Here is an 18197-nt window from a genome sequence, read left to right as displayed (position 1 = left end):
GAGTCAGGATACTGTTTTGGTATATTGTGTATTGTTTGAATGTTTTACCATGTATAGCACTGTATTTTTTAAAAAAACCTACAAATAAAATACTATGTTTAAAAATGTACACAATATGTAAAGGTTTAAAATTATTTAAGATTTAAGCATAGGCTGAATAACTATTTACCTCCTGTTAATAACTACATACTCCTCTACCCCAGTTCTTAGCTTTCAGGGGGCTCATGGAATTTTTGGAAATTTGATAAAAACTAAAGCCCTCCTCCCAGTAGAATACAGATAGATCCATACACATAAATCCATGAGGTCCATTAACTCTAAATGCATAGCTATTATACCACAACATCCACCTGGGATTCTTGCCAAAAATGTTTAACCTGAATCTATTCATGAAGAAATAATTAGATAAATCCAACATATGGGACATTCTTCAAGGTAACCAGCCTAAATTCTTCGAAGATTCAATGTCATGAAACAAATAAAAACAAAATATAAATTCAAAGAGGTGAAAAGACACAACTAAATGGAATGTGGGAACGGTGATCAAATCACGAATTGGGGAGGGAAAAAATCTGTAAAAGACATATTTAGGACAACTGGGGAAATTTACATATGGATTCTATATTGGATGATATAGAATCATTGTGTATCTCAAGGGTGTGATCATGCCTCTTAAACAGGCAAAATGTCAAGAGCTCTGTAACCTACTTTTATGGTTCAAAAAATACACAAATAGTGCAAATAAACATGATAGAATGTTAACAATTGATACATCTGTGTAAAGGGTATATTGGTACTCATTGTACTATCTTTCTAAGTCCAAAATTGTTCAATTTAAAAAACTGAAGGAGTGGCACCTGGCTGGTTCAGTCAGTAGAGCATGTGACTCTTGATCTCGGGGTCGTGAATTCAAAGCTTCACATTGGATATAAAAATAAAATAAAATAGGGGCGCCTGGGTGGTTCATTTGGTTAAGTGTCTGCCTCCAGCTCGGGTCGTGATCTTCAGTCCTAGGATCAAGCCTCACTTTGAGCCTCATAACAGGCTCCCAGCTCCCTACTCCCTGCTCAGCGGGGAGTCTGCTTCTCCCTCTCCCTCTGCCCCTCCTCCTGCTCATGCTCTCTCTTGCTCTCAAATAAATAATCTTTAAAATAAGATAAAATTTTAAAAATAAAAATAAACTGAAGGGAAAAGTTCCCTTCAGTCTCTTCTAATACACCACTACCACCAAATTTTCCCTGCCCTCCTAACTTACCCTTTGGCTTTCCATTTCTGCTTGTCAAAATGGATTGTTAGTGCTGTTCAAGAAATCTAGTACTTGATTCATTTCTTCCAAAAGTAATATGAAGTACAATGTCTCAACCTGAGCCCATACTTCCTTTGCCTTTGTCTCTCCTGGCTCACCTTGTGAGCTTGGTGTAGTCAGGAACTTGCTCTTGGCATCTTCATAACCTGTGTTGAAGCACAGTAAGGGAAGGCAACAAACGTGAACTGAGCTGAGCCTCTGGACCAGTTCACGGATCTCTAGCACATCCTTTGTTAACCCTTTAGGAAAGTGGCTAACAGATTTCATGAGAAGAAGGAAAAAATGCTGAAACCAAATAATTAAAATGAAATTCTAGGGTTACCCCTTCTATGAGGATGCATAAAGAGAGCCATGCTTACGGTAGCTTTGCACTACCTTAGTAAGAATATGGAAATACAAAGCATGCCTGAAGTAGAATAAAGTGAAGGTTTCTGCACTGCCATCTGTGCGTGCTGCTGGCTCTATCTGACTTCCACCTGTTAGCTTTTTATTCCTTAATATCGTGCTGACGGCATTTTCAGTGGTGATGGAGCTGAAGAGCCTGTCATTGGCAACATAGCACCATCCTACTTTAGAGCAAATAAAACTATTTCAAGCAAATTGGGAACTAAATGACAGAAAGTGCCACAGATGGAACACACTGGGAACAGGAGGGGAATGCTGCATTGTTCATAGTCCCCACTGCCCAGGAATGGAGTGTCTCCAAAATGCTGGCAGCGGACCCGAAGCTGACTATCACCATGTGTACACAGAACATGCCAACTGAATCGTATTCATCTTTGGGAATAAGAAGAAGCTCCTTTATTCTGTTACAACAGGAATCAAATCTATCCACTGTGATCAGTTTTTCACTTTTTTCTTTTTATTTTTTTAGAGAGGGCCTGGGAGAGGAGAAGGACAGATAGAGAGGGAGAGAGAATCTCAAGCAGATTCCATGCTGAGCGCAGAGTCCCATGCAGGGCTCTATCTCACCACCCTGAGATCAAGACCTGAGCTAAAATCAAGAGTCGGATGCTTACCCAACTCCGCCACCCAGTATCCCCCCAAAAAGGGTTTCCTCTTAACTTTACTCATTGCCTGTTATTTTTCCTTCTCCTATACCCTCTCCTCTCTTCAGAGATGTCTCTAGAAAGGAAACACATGGCCCTCAACCAGTCGACATTTAAATTCTGCAGAACCTTCTGAAATATATTTTGTTTACAGTCAGGTTTAAGAGACCCAACAGAGCCTTTATGAAATTCATGATGATTGGTTAAAAACAAAATTAAATTTAAATAAAAGTATTACTAAGAGTATCAGGAAAGGTAAAAAATAGGTCTGAGGACTTTTTCTAGAAGAACCTAAGGCTAACATTAAGTTACCTGGTTTTAGGAAATTGCTTATTCTTTTTACAACCAAGTATTCCTTTATTTCCTGTTCTCCTTTTTTTCTATTAGTCCAGGAAGACATCAGAGGAGAATAAAAGAGGAAAAGGGGTTTAAGAAAACAGAAAATGAAAAGGCCATTTCTTTCCAAGCAGTAATCAGGCCAGAGCCAGTCCACTGAAATTCCTAGATTTAGATCTACCAATGCAGGAGGTCTACTCTGCCTAGCTCTGGACAAAACATGCATAATTGCCCCACACTGGTGTGTGACCTGTTGTGTTACCTGCCTCTAATTATACAGTGGATCCTACCTCTTGCACTTCCTCTCCCAATCACTACTATCAGTTGTTCTGGGCCCGGGAGATCAGATATTCAGATTCACCATCTCCAGCTCCCTGCTAATACCAGAACTCTGGATCTGGCTAAAGGAAGGAAAATGGTGACTCACTTTTCACTGCTGAATAGTTTCAGCCCTGACTTCTTTCTAATTTAAGAGTCCAATAAAACCTAATCTCTTGATTAAGCTTTAAAAAAAAAAAAAAATAGGGCAGCCCGGGTGGCTCAGTGGTTTAGTGCCTGCCTTCATCCGAGGGCGTGACCCTGGAGACCCCGGATCGAGTCTCACGTCGGGCTCCCTGCGTGGAGCCTGCTTCTCCCTCCGCCCGTGCCTCTGCCCCTCTCTCTGTCCCCTCTCTGTGTATTCTCATGAATAAATAATAAAATCTTTTTTAAAAAATAAATATAAATATATAAATAAATAAATAAATAAATAAATAAATAAATGAAGGGTCGCCTGGAGGTGCTCAGTTGGTTAACCAGCATCTGCCTTCAGCTGGTTAACCAGCTCAGGTCTGCCTTCAGCTCAGGTCATGATCCCAGGGTCCTGGGATCAAGCTCCGGGTAAGGCTCCCTGCTCAGCAGTGAGTCTGTTTGTCCCTCTGCCTCTGCACCTTCCCCTGCTCAGGTTTTCTCTCTCTCTCTCTCTCAAATAAGTAAAATCTTTATAAACAAACAAATAAATAAAGATGTTTGTAATAGCAGAGCACACTGGCCCAAGACAGGGGTTAGGAACTAGGAGAAATGATTGGTGATGTAAAATATCTTCCCTATCCTAGCCTCTTTTGTATCTCCAGGTCCTTTCTTCTGCATCTACCTGCCCTCTCCTCCTTTTTTAAAAACTTCATTTTAATTCTAGTATAGTAAACATACACTGTTAGTTTCAGGTGTACAACATAGTGATTCAACAATTCCATACACCAACCACCCAGTGCTCATGTTAAGTGACTCTTAATCCCTTTCACCTAATTCACCCGTTCCCTCCCCCACTCTGGTAACCATCTATTTGTTCTCTATAGTTAAGAATCTGGTTTTTTGTTTGTCAGTATTTCTCCTTTGTTCATTTGTTTTGTTTCTTAAATTCCAAATATGAGCCAAATCATATGGTTTGCCTTCTTTTGACTGACTTATTTTGTTTAGCATTATATTCTCTAGATCCATCCATGTTGTTGCAAATGGTAAGATTTCATTCTTTTTTATATGGCTGAATAATATTCATATATACGTGTATCTATCTATCTATCTATCTATCTATACCATATCTTCTTCATCCATTCATCAGTCGATGGACATTTGGGCTGCTTCCATAATTTGGCTATTGTAAACAATGCTACTATAAACATAGGGGTGCATATATCTTTTCAAAATAGTGTTTTTGTTTTCTTTGAGTAAATACTCAGTAGTGTGATTGCTGGAACATAAGGTAGTTCTATTTTTAATTTTTTGAGGAATCTCCATACTGCTTTTCAAATTGGCTGTACCAATTTGCATTCCCACCAACAGTGCTCACAGGTTCCTTTTTCTCTGTATCTTCACCAACACTTGTTTCTTGTGTTGCCTTTTTTTAAGCCATCCTGACAGGTGCGAGGTGATAGCTCATTGTGGTTTTGATTTGCATTTCCCTGATGATGAGAGATGTTGAACATCTTTTCATGTCTCTGTTGGCCATCTGTATGTCTTCTTTGGAGAAATATGTTCATGTCTTCTGCCCATTTTTTGATTGGTTTATTTGGTTTTGGGGTGTTGAGTTATATCAATTCTTTACATAATTTGGATACCAACCTTTTATTGAATATGACATTTGCAAATATCTTTTCCAATTCAGTAGGTCATCTTAGTTTTATTGATAGTTTCCTTTGTTGTGCAGGAGCTTTTTATTTTGATGTAGTCCCAAAAATTTAATTTTGCATTTGTTACCCTTGACTCAGGAGACTTATCTAGAAAAATGTTTTGTGTCCACTCCCTTTTTGTCTCTTTCTTTTGACCTCTTTCCCACCCTATGCTGGTGTCAATTAGTGACTGCTAAAGGCACCTGACTTGCTAAACTTACTGTCTCCTGGAGTCAAGACTATAAGCTTCCTTCTCCTTGTCACTCATTTGTCGGTTAGTACACAGCTAGTCCAGTAGTTCTACGTGCTCTGATGTTTATTGACAAATGCTCTGTACCAAGTACAAGTGAAGAGAAGAAAGCCTTATCCTTGTCTGCAAGAAGCCTGTGCCCAACAGAGGAAAACAAACATATACAAACAACTAAATCTAACACAAAAGAGAATCACAGGGATGCCTGGGTGGCTCATATGTTGAGTGTCTGCCTTTGGCTCAGGGCATGATCCTGGAGTTCCGGGATTGAGTCCCACATCAGGCTCCCTGCATGGAGCCTGCTTCTCCCTCTGCCTGTGTCTCTGCCTCTCTCTGTGTGTCTCTCATGAATAAATAAAGTATTAAAAAAAAGAGAGAGAATCACAGAGATGAAAATACAGAGGAGAAAGTGATTAAATACTAATGAATAGTAATTTCACCAATCCCTACCCAGATTACACTGTAGAAAAAAAAACTTTTCTAAAAACACTTAAACAGACAAAAGTGCAAAACAAAGACTTGTTGAATGTCAAAGAAATCTCCAACCTCTCCTCCCAAATTTTTGAAAGGGGTGAGGCATTGCACAGTACAAATGCTTATACTTTACCAGAAAAGGAACTATATAGATAGAAGACCAGGGTAACTTCTTAAAACATTACATCCCACCTGTAGTGACTCTTATTCAAGATTAACATTTATTTCGCCACAAGATGCTACAAATAGCTGCTTAAATTGCGTAGCTCCATGAAGACAAGCAAAGGACCTAGGTCTACACAACATAAGCGGAGGTGGGGGTAGGATATCCGACTGGTAGTTTATTCCCCTTTCCTTCTTTTCCTTATTCAGGGAATTAAGGAAGTTCAGGGAATCTAGGATATTAAGGGAATTAAGGGAGAAAGTGGGCCTGAGTGAGTAACCTAATAAACATTTTCTAGTGTTGGGCAACCATGACATATGGAAAGGGCAACACCACTGGGAGAAGACAGGAATGCAGGGGAGAGAAGGGCCCAGTCAGAGGCAGCATCTGAAGCCCCAGAGGCCCTGACTATAAATAACTGCCTTCCTCCACATCCCCCACGTCTTCCCAAAGTTACAGTTAGATTCCTGGCCAAAGGCTACATCACACTCCTGTGGCTTCCTTTCCCAAAAGGCGACATTCCCTAACCCAGTGTGGTGATGACTGTCAGTGACCTGCAGGGGTTTGGGAGGCCAGTGCCTCCTTATTTGATTCCGGCTTCCCATTTGCCAGCTTTTTGAATCTTCATGCTCCCGCTTCCTCATCTGAAAAATGGGGACAGTGATGATGATGACAATGATAACCAGCAATCATAAAATAGACATTGTGCTAAGTGCTTACATGCATTACTTATGTAATCTTCAGAAAAAAACTATGAGGTGTTACTAATCATTACTATAAATAATTATAATACTTTCTCCTCTACAGATGAAGAAATTGCAATTCTGAGAGGGGTGAATTAACTTACCCAATGTCTGACCTCACTGCTTGAACCCTTGGTCCCTTATCCTATTGTGACAATACCTGTCTAAACGGGATGTTGAAAGGGTTAAGAATGTACACTGATTAATGCTCTTGGCATTATTCTTGGTGCTACTGCTATCGATGGTGATACTGTTTTTGTTGCTTTTCTCTCTTTCCAGATGCTGAGAGTTCTGAAGTCTATTAGGCACAAATTATCAACTTCTCCACTGGTAAGTCTAAATCGATGCCTTGAGGACATTTTTGAGCACCAAGAAACAAAACCAATATACCCATTAGATGTTTCATTATTAAAGTATATCTACTGAGAATAGATGAGAGATCAAGAGGCAAGGAAATGGGATTCGGTACCAGTATTTCAACTTACTACCTACCATGGTCCCCAATGCTTTTATTTTTAAAAAGTTCAGAATGACAAAATATTTGTACACTGTTCTTACACGTTTCACTTCAATTTCCTAAGTTAAAATACGTATCATATACTAATTTTTGACTATCCAACCTGTATTGCTCCATCCTTATCTTCTAATTCACTTTTCATTATCGTGGAATAATTGTGATCAACGTTTAAACTTCTGATGTGCTAACATGCCAGTCAAATTAAATATAACAAGCCTTTGGCATACACCTAGAGACTTCCCTAAGTAAAATAAAATTATTGCATTTCATCACTTCCTTCCTATTGCCAACTGATGTCCCCATGTCTGAAAGGGTCATTTTCAAGGTACATATCTATTTATAATACCGCATTGACTGTCTTCCTTCCTCTGGCACATTGTCGGTGACCTTGACCATTTCAGGACTGATAGAATAGTGCCATCAACATATGTTGATGAACCTCTAGACATCTCGTAAGAGATTTCATAGTTATTAAAAGCAATAAAGAGTGACAAGGACAGTTCTATAATGCAATACTGCCTGTCAAGAGAAAAATGTCACACTTACCGTAAAGTACCCAGAGGCATAATTAGGGGTGGAAAGAGGAGTGATTTCCTGAACACAGTAATGAGGGGCTAGGGTAAAACATGGCAGGAAGGGAAGGTGTCTTCTCTCCAACATGCCTGAGTAGGACCACCGTCCACAACAAAGGGCCAGGTAATAGTGGTGACTGCATGTCCAAAATGTGGAGTACCAGTAAATGCCCATGTTAGCAGCACATGAAGAGATGCCAGTAAGAATTTCTGTGTAGAAATAAGATGATCTGAATTGTCTAACTTTTCTTAATGGCATCAATATGAAAACTAAAATAATGAATCCTCCTGGGCACCTTCTAAGAACACTAAAGGAATTTAAACGTCAGATTTCCTGAATGCTCATACACATAAACACAAATCCATACACCCCATAGAGCTATAAATAAATTCTGCCTAAAGGTCTCGTTCCTGTTCACATATGTCTCCATAAAATCTGGTAGGATCTCCTCCCCTTTATCCTAGCCTTTATCCTTGTCATTCCTGTCTATTGGGGACAGGAGGTTAAAAAAAAAAAAAAAAGACAAATAAAATGGGCTCCAGATGCCTGTTCAATTAACTGAAAAAGTCTGCTTGTTTAAGACCAAAAGAAAAAAGTGTCCCTGTACCCCAGCATTAAGTGCTTATGGCACTTCTTCAGGGCTCCAAAGAAGTTTAATATATTCTCAGCCATCCATCTAGCTCATTGTGAGATTCCTGGTGCATGGCTGTAGACAAAGGTCTCAGCAGCAGTCCCAAACCCTCTGTCCTGGTCCTCTGCCTTCTGTTGGCAGGGCGGAGCCGGGGGCGGGGGGGGGGGGGGGGGGCGGTTGACACCACTCCTGCTCCTCAGTGTTAGCAGTGGCTTCAGAGATGGAATAGCTTTCCTCCCAGTGACCTTTCTAACCTTATAGACAAATCATCGTTCCTCACTTTTGCTCGCAGTCTTATTGTCCTGTCGGCACCCACTCCTATCCCAGCTCCTCCACTTCTCAACTATGGGACCTCTCTGGGCCTCAGTTTCCCCATCTGTAAAAGGAGGATAGCAATGGTGTCTACTGCTGCCATGACATTTATGTTGCTTAAGGGGCGGAACGTGCTTAGAACAGTCCATAAGACATCATGAGTACCAAGTCATTGCTCTAGCTTATATTATTCTTACTAGCGGTAATAGCAGTTAGCAGCACTAGTAATGATAGTATTCTCTGTCACCAACTCAAGGGATCCCAAAGCTGATATCTTTTCCTCTTTTAGATTACATTGAGGATGGGACGCCTGGGTGGCTCAGTGGTTGAGTATCTGCCTTTGGTTCAGGTCACGATCCCAGGGTCTTTGGATGGAGTCCCACACCGGGCTCCCCACAGGGAGTCTGCTTCTCCCTCTGCCTGTCTCTGCCTCTCTATTTCTCATGAATAAATAAATAAATTCTCAAAAAAAAATTACATTGAGGGTGAATCACTTAGATCCCCCTTTTAAAGAGCCTGGCTTAGAATAAAGCCTACTGCCAATGCTCTGGGACCTCTACCGGAAGGTTTTCATTTTCTCTTGACAGGAGGCACTGTCGAAAGTGTCCTTGCCACCTCTCTAGTATTAATAACTACCAAACGTAACTAGAGAATCATTAACATGTCAGTGATCTGATTCCATGGGTTTACATCATGATGGAAATAGTCAAGGTCACAAAAAATATGAAGAAGGAAAACAGCAGCTCCTTGATACCGAGCCTAAATTTTCCCCAGCTTTTCTGTCATGGGTACTTTTTTAGGATTTTTGTCCTATATACTGCCTGTGTTTGATGAATTAACTGTTCCCTGACTACATTTTGTTTTTTGAATAATGCCTCAGCTTATAGAATTGAATCCAGGTAATAACAGCAAATGGCAGAAAAATAGTGGTCTAAAATCATCCCCAAACCCAAGCCTCTTCTCTCAGGATGAAGTCCAGAGCTGTGGCAAATAGACTGGCACATTACTTGTTTCTTCTAACCCAAATTTCTAGTAACACTCAAAGGCTGGGGTTTTGAAATATTTTACCTAAGGTTTAAAATAATAATAGATCCAATCACTTAAGTTCTTTTTTGTTCATCCAATATTTGAAATCTTTATAAGCTCTAAAGTAATATGTTCTGGTTACTGAAAATTTCATTTTATGGGATCCTATAATTTCAATACATGTCTCAACCTAACTTATTCTTGTTTCACCCTAAATCTAGAGGGATCCTGACACCAGCCAAAGTAGACATGGTCAGAAATACTGACATAGACTTATTTACTTAGCCATTGTACACATTCTTCACTGGAGGATGACAGATGTGTTCAGAAATAAGTAACTGAAACAATAATAATAATAATAATAAAATATTATTATACTATGAAATTTCTTTCAAAATTAAATATATCCTCACTTCAGTGTGGTTGGAGTAAAATAGTCAGAAGACAATGTCTGCCTGCTGGTGGACTGATCCAAAAGCAACTCTTCTCAACACACTGTCCGCACTGAAAGGGCTCAGAAAGCTGTCCCGTGGATGGCAAGAGAGGCTCATATCCTACCACTACCTCAAATCAACACATCCCAAACCCAAAAGCCTATACAACAGGTTCTGCACTCAAATCCAAGTGATATAATCCATCTCATACAGTGATGCAATCCATCCTGTACAACATCAAAGTATGGCAAGGAGTTGAGAGTGGCATCCCTAGACTAACTCATTCCTAGGTACTAACCATACCTGGAGTGGAACTCACTCTCTTACTTTTGGGAACCCCAGATGGCACCTTAGCAACAGTCAGTGAGTGACCCCCTCCTCACCATCCTTCTATGCATTCTTTCCCTCTCCTCTAGAGCTCCTCTCTCCCTGTGGTTTCCACTTGTCTGGTGTTCTGACCATCAGAGTGGGTTTTCAGTAATACTCATTGTCTACTCCACATGGTTCTATGACTACATAGGCAAGATTCAGATGTCTGTGGGTGGAGGTGGTTGGGGAGGAGTCCCTTACAGTGATCTGATCTCTGAGAGAGACCACCTTACATTGCAAAAGTTACCCTCCATCTCCTCACCCATCTAATTGGCTTCCAACTCAAGCCCGTGTTTCCTCCTCAGTCATGACTCCTTCCTATCTGTAAGAGTCACCATCTCTGTGAAGACTTTTCCTTACCACTGCAGTTAGCAACTGTCATCCCCGTACATCACACCCGTGTGTCTCTTTATTCAGTCAGGGCTTTTCAGGTCCTTTTAGGGTCTCACACTTTCTTGAAAATCTGATAAAAGTCATGGGTCCCCTAAAAATCCACATGCTCTTAAACTTCTATGTAAAATGTCAGGACTCTACATTTTAAACCCTTTACTATAAAAAGCATCATGGTTATTTTGTTATGACTATTTATTTTCAAACCCGTCTGCCTTATTAGAATATATGCCATTCTAGGACATGTTCTTATCATGTTTTATCTTCTTCCTTCAATCCCTTTGTGTGTAGTGCTCCATTTAGTATGCATAAGGTACTAAAAAAGGTCAATGAACTGACTAGTACAATATTTAGGTATTAGGTTAATACAGCATTTCCAAATACTAGTCATTAGAGTAACACTCACAATTTTTGCCATATCTGCTACAATTTGTCCTTTTGTTTACTTTAAGCTTACCACTTGTGGTAGGTTATTTGCAAAATTATTGCCAAAGATTCTTTCCACCTTGGAACATGTGTGCCACTAACCTCCCAAAAATATATAAAGTCTGTTTTTCTTCCCTTTGGTTCAAGATTTGTCCTGTGACTTGCTTTAACCAATGAAATGTAGCAGGAGTAATGCTTTTTGACTCCCAAGTCTAGGCCTTAAGAGACTTTGCAGCTTTCTTTTTTTAATGTCTGGAGATCCACCTATGATGTAAAAAAGCCCAGGCTGGACTACTAAGTTATGAGAGGCCATGTGGAGAGAGAGAGGCTCAGCCAGCTTCATCCATTCCAGGCACTCCAGCTGGGCTGGCAGACATGACGGAAGCTGTCTTGGACCTTCCAACTCTATCCAAGTTGTCAAGATGAAGGAATGACCCCAACAGCAGACATCACATGGAGGAGAAGAATTGCCCACGTGTGCCTAGCTAACCCATAGAATCCTAATAAACTGTTGTTTCTTAAGCCACTATGTGCAGGGTAGCTTGTTTAAACATCAATAGATAAGTGATTTACTACTTTTCCTTAAATAAACTTTTTTCAACTTAAGTACATGTTAAAAGAAAATTTTGTCTCTTCCATAGATGGAAAATTAGTATCACTTTTTTCATAAAACTAAACGCAATAAAAAAAAGTAATATTATTCACTTCTAGCCAAATGCTGCTGCATACAGAAGTCTCTATATTAGTTCCAAAGGAAGATACCTAAATGTCAGACACGTATTAAAGGTACACCAGAAGTAAACTGGAAGTCTCTCTTTGCTGTAAACTGAACTGAAAACAAACAGAATGAAAATAACATGCATACTTATCCTGAAATGTGCTATTATTTATCACCAGAATTCATCATTTTGCAGCTATCGGTACTAAATAATAACAAAGGTGGTAAACAGCCACGGCAAAAATTCAGAAAGTTACTCAAATGACTGACATTTGGAAGATGCTGTATTAACCTAGCACCTAAACATTGAGACAGGCAGGCAGTCAACACCTTTGGTACCTTCTACACAACAACACAATGCTAAACAGAGAGGTTTAATGAAGAGGCGTTAATGCTAAACAGAGGGGTTAAATGGAAGATAAAACATAATGCAATCCTGTCCAAGAAATACTTATATTCTACTGGAGGAGACAAGAATGTGAATAAATAGTGTCAACTCATTAACCATGGTAAATGTAACTGTTAGATTGAAAATGTAAAACCCATGGACTCAGACTCCAAATCTCTTAACATTCTGCATAAAAGTTTGAGGGTAGATGGCTATTTCTGGTCTCATGACTTTCATCAGATCCTCAAAGATGTCCACTGGAGTCCCACTCCATAATTTGGGAAATACTGAATTAGATAATGCATACTATTGTTCTTGGTTCAATTGCTTCTACCTCAAGACTTTTCCAGATCACCTAGACATTCTTTTTTTAGTTTGTAATTCTGAAATCAAAACTCTGACCTTCTCTTTTCCCTTTATGGTTTTATACTTGTCTCACATAATTATACAAAAGTTCTTAAATTCCCTGATGACCAAACTCCCCTAAATATCTCAACCATATTTTAAGCTCTTTGAAGCTAGACATGTCATATAACTTCCTGCCTTCTATTTTATCAATAAACATCTGTTGAATGAAGAATAAACCTCCTAGAACTCCTGCAGGAAGTTTTTCCTGCTGTCTAGGACTGATTAAAATGTGTTTTCTATTGCTCAGACTATGAACACTGAATGTGTATTAAATCTGAAATGTTTGTATAATAAAATAGTTGGGGGGGGAAGAAAGCACCAAGTTCTTCCTGAAATGTTCTATGTGTACATTCATCCACATCTGCCTGGACTGGAATTCTGTGTCTATGTCTGTTTAGGTCAATGTTGAAAATTGTAAATGGTGTGGGGACTGTGCTTGTTTACATACTGTGTGACGCAGCTTTTGCCATGTTATTTACACACAGGGCCGTGGGACCTCTCCCAGGCATGAAAAGTGCTGCTGTTGACATTTATGCTTTTCTCATTCTTTCTTCTTTTATTCTCTTGCTTCAACATAGCAATTTTGCTTCTCTCTGGAACTGAAATCAATGAAAAATATAGATCTCTAAAATTTTAGTACTCTCATCATTCTTTAAAAAGTTAGCCATGTTGAGGACTGAGTGAGCTGAAGTCCCCTCTGTTCAGAGTTCTTGAGGGTTTGACATTTAAATTTATTCTAAAATAGTTTTTGCATGAAAAACCAAGAAAGGGAGGATTGTGGTTTGTACCTTGGCATGGAATTTTATGTGAGTGGGACAGAAACAGAGTGGCGGTGTTGGAGCTGTCTGCAGGATTTACTGGCACTGATTAGGGCAGGAGTGGTCCAGTGTCCAAACAAGCACATAATTCATATGACTAATTCTAGCTTTGCCTAATCCTCTACCTCCACACACCCCCACAACACACACGATCAACATATATGGAGATGTTAACAAAGCTATCATCTCATTCTCTTAGACTGTTTCTCCTCCATGATTCTCCAGGCCTGAACTTTCCCACAAAGGAAAGGGTCTTTAGGGCAAGAGATTGCAAAAGGCAGCAGATCAATGGGAGAATTCCTGCAAAACTTTCTGTGAGGGGACAGAATGAAACATGTTTTATTCCAAGATATTTTCAAGTGAGTAGACTTCTCAGCCATAGGAGCATCTGAAAATATTACATATATATAAGTAAGTTATATTATGTTATATATAATAATATATTTACATATATAAAAAAGTTTATATATATACATTCTATTATTTTTTTCTAAATAATTTTTAACCTTAACTTTCATTTTTTTAAATATTTATAAAAAAAAAGAAAAAAAATATTTTATTTATTTATGAGAGACACAGAGAGAGAGAGAGAGAGGGGCAGAGACACAGGCAGAGGGAGAAGCAGGCTCCCTGCAGGGAGACTGACACGGGACACGATCCCAGGTCTCCAAGATCACACCCTAGGCTGAAGGCAGCACTAAACCGCTGAGCCACCCAGGCTGCCCTTAACTTTCCTTTTTAAGGCATGTTTAAGTACCACGTAAATATACTCCTTGGGACACCTGGGTGGCTCAGTGGTTGAGCGCCTGCCTTCGGCTCAAGGAGCAATCCCAGGGTCCTGCGATCGAGTCCCACATCGGGCTCCCTGCAAGGAGCCTGCTTCTCCTTCTGCCTGTGTCTCTGCCTCTCTCTCTCTCTGTGTGTGTCTCCCATGAATAAATAAATAAAATCTTAAGATAAGTAAATAAATAATAAACAAACTCCTTGGTTACATGTGTTAAATTTTAGTTCTTGAAACATCCTTTTCATTCATTTGTATCCCTGAACTTTTTAAATAATAACACTTCCTTACGAGTTTGATCTGATTAGCCATGACATGACACAATAGTGTACAAAGACTTAATACACGTTATGCATGTGTAATAGAAAACACCTGCCACTTGGAACGTACAGCTCACCTAGCACAAAGTAGCAGATTTTGAGGAAAACACCTGGCACATGGGATAACTGCCAGATGCATGTTAAAGCCCTGCCTCCAGTGGCCTCACATAATGATTGCAGTGACAGCCCTTGAAATAGCAGGCATCAAGCTGAACTCTCACATCATTTTTCTCAGAGCTTCTTCCAAAAGAAAACAAAGCAGATGTGTGTGTGTGTGTGTGTTTTCCTGTGTTGAGGGTACAAAGTTCTAGAAGTAGATGTTCGACGGTGCCTGAGATATCAACATAGCAGATAAAGAAAATGGGGTGCATATGGAAAGGGTTAAACCAGAGATCCTGGAATGATTCCAAGTTCAAAAATCTATTGTGCTCTGGTTCATGGCAATTGAGTGAACACAAAACTCTGTTTCTCCCTAGACCTAATGAACAAAAAGAAACAGTAGAATGTCAACCAAAAGGTGGCTGGAGGATGAACAAGTGGGAAGGTGCAGCCCAAATGCAGCCCATCAAAGGCTGTGGGGAGTAGAGCAGGCTCTTGGGTGCTTTAAGCATCTGCTCTAGTGAATGGGATAAAAGGGCCATCTGTACGTTGCATGCGTCTGGATATGTCCTCCACCTGGTGAAGACATCCCTGTGCACCTGAATGGATTGTGCATTCACACAATCATCCCTGTGGTGGGATCCTCTGTAGATACGAGCCAGAAAAAGACATTGAATCTTAATCTTGGGAAGTAAAACATCCCTTCCTGTTTCCACAGGTCCATCCCGATAGCAGTGTGGAACAACTCAGAAACAGTCAAACTGTCTGGATTCAATTCCTTGCTCTATTGTTTATCAATGTGCGGCCTTATGTTATTGGCCAAACTGATTTGAGGCCAAGTTTGTTTTGTTTTGTTTTGTGTTTTAGAGAGAGAGAGAGAGCGTGCGCACACAAACAAGTGGCGGGGGGTGGCAGAGAGACAGAGAGAATCTTTGGCAGGCTCCATACCCAGCATGGAGCCCCATGCAGGGCTCAATCTCATGACCCTCAGATCATGACCTGAGCAGAAATCAAGAGTTAGAGGCTTAACCGGCTGAGCCACCCAGGCGCCCCCAAGCCCAAGTTTTTTTAAACTGCACAATGAACATAAATGTAATGCCTGCTTTACCAACATGAAGTGGTGAGGAGAAAGACAGCTTTGTGAACAATGCCTACATGTGTGTGCCCACAAGGGGAGAGGAAGAGGTTAGTCTTCCATGGAGTGCCCTGGTGCACATGATACACCGGATGTATGGCAGATGGCACCGTAGTCTAATATGCTAACTGCCAACGAAGTTCACCTGAGCCACACTGAGTGGATGTCTGTTCTCCCACCCATGTAGGTCCCTCTGTACTCACACCCCAGCCTCACTCCTGTAGCCATGTGCGAGTTCATGCTCCTGACACTTGTGCTCTGGAGCCCATCCCTTCTCACCCAGCACATTCCTCTGGCAATTGTCCACCCACTCCTGCATCATTGAGTTGTTGTTCCCTAGTGGATCATGCCTAGCACACAAATGTGCTGTAATAACTTCTTCCATTATAATTTTTTTTTAATTCTCCTTGTGCCACATCCTCCTCTAGCTACCATTCCATTTCTCTTCCTTTTAAGAGTAAAACTCCTCAGAGTAGTCTGCCTCCTGTCCAGCTTCTTCCACTCCCTCTGGAATCCATTTCAAATAGCTCTTACCCTCATTACTTTATTGGAATTGTTAGTGTGAAGTCACCAGTGATCCCCATGGTGCTACACACAAAGGTCAGTTCTCAGCCTCCCCTCACTCACCCTGTCCAACACTGGACACACTCGCTTATTCTCACTTCTTAAAACCCTTGGTTCACTTGACTTATGGGACTTTGTTCTGCTCAGAATCCTAGAATAGGAATACTTCTCACATGGAATAAAAAACAAAGCTTTAGAACGGCTCAAAAGGCCCTCTTTGACTACTCTTCTGTGAAGGTTCTTCCAGATAACCAAATAATTCATTTCCTGAATTCCATCAGCTCAAATACCAGTTTCAGTCTGCAAGTCTTTCCCTGACCCCCTAGGTAAAATAACTGCCTCCCTAACATATCTCCCTTATTTGAAGCTTAATATTACAATCTACATTATACAAGTATAGGTTTACTTATTTTATTTTTTTATTTTTTTTTTTTTTGGTTTACTTATTTTATATAAGCTTGTTTTGTTCATGGCCCTATCCCCAGCACCTACAGCAGTGTCTGCACATAGTAGAAATTCAGATACTTAAGAAGTGCTCCAGTGAAGAAATCCTAAGCCCTGGAAACTGAGCAGAGGCTGTACACACAGCCAGCCTTCAATGTTTAGTTCAGAAAGGAGAAGTCAAAATAGAAGTGGACAGTGCTAGGGATGTTCTGTGCTCTCTATTTATGTTGGATCAGGTAAATTTCTCCCTGTGAGAGTATGAAGTGGGATAAACCTTTGAAAAGATTCTACAGTACCAAAGAAAATGCTGATGTCCTGTTTGGTATCCTAAACAGAAGCGTATGAAGATATGATCTCTATAAAATAAGAGGAAGGAAATTCAAGAACGAATTGACAAAGATGAAAGGACAAGAGAGTACGAAGCCACTGGTATAAGAAAAAAATGCAAGGAAACTCAAAATCAGAATTAAAATGTTCCTTTGACGCAGAATCATAATATGTATTCAGAAAATTAATTGTTGCATCGGATCACTTGAGGTTCCCTTCCAAAATGCAGAACAAAAGTGGAAAAAATGCATTAAAAAGATAAAAATTATTAACAAGGTTATTATCTTCAGTGATTTTTGTTGTTGTTCCTATATACTTTTTTCTATTTCTAAATTTTTCGCAATGTGTGTGTAGAATCATAATAATCAGGAGGAAAGGGAAAGGAAAAAATTAAATATGTATCTTAACACTGTTTATAGCTTTTTTTTTTTTTTTTTTGAAAGGACAGGAAATTCTTTTCTAGCTCACTGGGCCCCTGCAGCCTACTAATGCTATTCTTTCTGTCTAGCATCCAGTGACATAATCTAGAAATTCCCCTAACACTTATTTTGTTGGATATCACTGTAGGATTTGGCTTTTTTAATATGACTAGATCTCAGAAGGATTCCGATACTTTGGATGAAATTGGGAGTATTGAGAAACAAACACAAAACAAAGGGTATTATTTTCTTCATTTTCCTCAACTTTTTAAAAAAGATTCATTGAATTACTTTAGAGACAGAGAGAGATTGGGAGAGAACAAGAGAGAGACAGCATAAGTGGGAGTGGCGGGGAGAGGGAGAAAGAATCTCAAGTAGACTCCAGGCTGAGCAAGGAGTCTGAAGCAGGGCTGGATCTCACCACCCTAGGATTGGGACCTAAGCCAAAATCAGGAGTCCGATGCTCAACCAACTGTGCCATCCGGGCACCTCTATCTCTACTGTGCCCAACCATTTTGTTTAAATGCCTATTAGGGCAAAGAGTGTCAATCCACTTAAAAGTATAGATTTTGGGGCTCTCTGGGTGGCACAGTTGGTTGAGCACCCATCTCTTATTTTAAGCTCAGGGTCTGA

The 18197-nt window shown here is 40.0% G+C and overlaps 1 long non-coding RNA gene across 1 annotated transcript in view; it reads left to right on the top strand.

Moving 5' to 3' along the window:
- LOC121480310 overlaps positions 1-17815 on the top strand; it is an 85902-nt gene extending 68087 nt beyond the window's left edge. The window contains exons 3-4 of the long non-coding RNA XR_005984931.1: positions 6745-6795; positions 15394-17815. This is a non-coding gene — a long non-coding RNA (uncharacterized LOC121480310). The remainder of the gene's footprint in view (positions 1-6744; positions 6796-15393) is intronic.
- Positions 17816-18197: the final 382 nt, after the last annotated feature.

The sequence above is a fragment of the Vulpes lagopus genome, chromosome 21 (genome assembly GCF_018345385.1).
Source record: "Vulpes lagopus strain Blue_001 chromosome 21, ASM1834538v1, whole genome shotgun sequence".
NCBI classification, from domain to species: Eukaryota; Metazoa; Chordata; class Mammalia; order Carnivora; family Canidae; genus Vulpes; species Vulpes lagopus.
Note: the sequence above shows the minus strand (reverse complement) of the source record. Positions and strands in the feature narration are given on the sequence as shown.